Source organism: Conger conger, chromosome 1, assembly GCF_963514075.1.
Source record: "Conger conger chromosome 1, fConCon1.1, whole genome shotgun sequence".
Taxonomy (NCBI): domain Eukaryota; kingdom Metazoa; phylum Chordata; class Actinopteri; order Anguilliformes; family Congridae; genus Conger; species Conger conger.
The window spans coordinates 94162927-94165426 of record NC_083760.1 but is presented as its reverse complement, the minus strand read 5'-3'; the positions used below and the strand labels follow the sequence as shown (position 1 = coordinate 94165426).

The window sequence follows — 2500 nt, the reverse complement described above, 5'->3', positions numbered from 1 at the left end:
TGTGTAATTATTGTATCATTCTTTTAAAAGTGAGCAAAACAAAGGAACAGGAGAGCCTTGAACCCCGGTCCCCTGCATGAGAGACAATCGCACGAACCACACCTCCACAACGCCACACACAAACACTATTTTCACATTTTTTCCTGTGATTAATTTGCAAACATGTAGGCGCAAGATTACAAAGTGAGATTACCCTTTTGACATGGCCGTCTTACCTCAGGGTGCTGTCGAGGGGGAAATTATAGCGAACCACACCCACGAGGACAGCCTGTAGCCTGGTGGCTCAGGTACATGACTGGGCCCGGGAAGATTGGGTCCTTGAGTGAGGCCCTTAACCTCCACATTGCTCCAGGGGACACTGGCCCCTGGACTGTTAATGGCTTTGGATAAAAGCGTCAACAGAGTAACTGTAATGTAATGCTATTCCCATGGAAAAACACCCCCAGGAATGAAACCCTATCCGCACAATCCTTTAATTAAATTAAAGATTTGATTAAAGAGAAAATGAGGTGACATGTAAACGCATACGGAAAGCCGTGAAAAGAATTATAGAAAGAATGAGGATGGTTATCAGTGTGTATGTGAGTTTGTGTGGGTGTGGGTGTGTGTGATGTGTGTGATTGTGTGTGTGTGAGTGTGAGTGTGAGTGTGTGTGTGTGTCATGTGAGTGTGTGTGCGCATATGTGTGTGTGTGTGTGTGTGTGTGTTTTAAACAGTCGATCTCGTTGAGGTCAAGAGCGACCTGTCACAATGACAACAGATGAAAATAATCAACAATAATCAAATAAATAAAATATGCTGGAAGTGATAAAATAGCTGCTTCTCGTGGAGAAAGAAAAACACTTTGAAATCGTGTGCACATTCAAATAATATTTTTTTATAAAATCATAAGTTTGGATATACCGAAATCCTAATAACTGCGCTCTGTCTGTTAGGTGTGTCACTCGTGAGAAATTAGGGTGTGTTTGAGGATATTTTCACCGAACACTCCCAAAAAATATACAAAAGAAGTCATAAAAATGTCACAAGGGAATGCTTCCGGGCCTTGTACTTCACTTTATTACCATATACACTGTATACAGCAGCACGGTGATCTCGGTGTGAGCACACATCGATGAGTCTTGGTGATTGCTGTGCGAAAGTCTGTAATATCCCCCGGGCACCATGTCATTTTGTACCATTCTGTATCTAGTATCTATTTTGTATTTTCTATCTCAGCGTTTTGGTGTGAACATGCAGCAGATGTACCATGCTCTAGTGGAAAAAACCCCCCCCCCAAAAAAACATTTTAGTTTTATTTCTTGTGCTCCTTTGAATCGCACCCCGCTTTTCTGAGAGGGCTGAAGCCACAGTGCAGCTTGCTGGCGTTCTCTGCAGGGTTCTGGCGTGTGCGTGTGCGTGTGCATGTGCGTGCGGTGAAAGAGTCTTGAGAGGATGTGGGAGATTGTCGTAGCAACGGCAGAAAAACTGACAGACACCGTTTCTCTCGAGCTCCTCTCCGCCCGGTTCGTTAGTCTTCTCACTTGTCCTCACCTCCCTGGTTGGCTGCCGCTCTGTATCCAGGCCAGTTCTGTCCTGTGATTGGCTGTTATTTTATCTCATGCTTATTCAATCCCTTCACCTGCCATTTCTGATCATACTGACCCCTCCCTTATTGGTCCTTCGCTTCTGCTTTGTGGCCCTGCTGCTGTGTTCCCTGGCCCTGCTGTACTCCCTGGCCCTGCTGCTGTGTTCCCTGGCCCTGCTGTGCTCTGATTGGCCCTGCTGCTGTGCTCCCTGGCCCTGCTGTGCTCTGATTGGCCCTGCTGCTGTGTTCCCTGGCCCTGCTGTGCTCTGATTGGCCCTGCTGCTGTGTTCCCTGGCCCTGCTGTGCTCTGATTGGCCCTGTGTTCCCGGGCTGTGCTGCGCTCTGATTGGCCTGTGTTCCCGGCTGTGCTGCGCTCTGATTGGCCTGTGTTCCCGGCTGTGCTGCGCTCTGATTGGCCTGTGTTCCCGGGCTGTGCTGCGCTCTGATTGGCCTGTGTGGGGTGTGTTGCTGCGCTCTGATTGGCCTGTGTGGGGTGTGTTGCTGGGCTCTGATTGGCCTGTGTGGGGTGTGTTGCTGGGCTCTGATTGGCCTGTGTGGGGTGTGTTGCTGGGATCTGATTGGCCTGTGTGGGGTGTGTTGCTGGGCTCTGATTGGCCTGTGTGGGGTGTGTTGCTGGGCTCTGATTGGCCTGTGTGGGGTGTGTTGCTGGGCTCTGATTGGCCTGTGGGGTGTGTTGCTGCGCTCTGATTGGCCTGTGGGGTGTGTTGCTGGGCTCTGATTGGCCTGTGGGGTGTGTTGCTGCGCTCTGATTGGCCTGTGGGGTGTGTTGCTGCGCTCTGATTGGCCTGTGGGGTGTGTTGCTGCGCTCTGATTGGCCTGTGGGGTGTGTTGCTGCGCTCTGATTGGCCTGTGGGGTGTGTTGCTGCGCTCTGATTGGCCTGTGGGGTGTGTTGCTGCGCTCTGATTGGCCTG

The 2500-nt window shown here is 50.3% G+C and overlaps 1 protein-coding gene across 1 annotated transcript in view; it reads left to right on the top strand.

Moving 5' to 3' along the window:
* Positions 1-2500, top strand: part of lck (LCK proto-oncogene, Src family tyrosine kinase) — a 47293-nt gene that overhangs the window by 16563 nt on the left and 28230 nt on the right. The window lies entirely within an intron of this gene.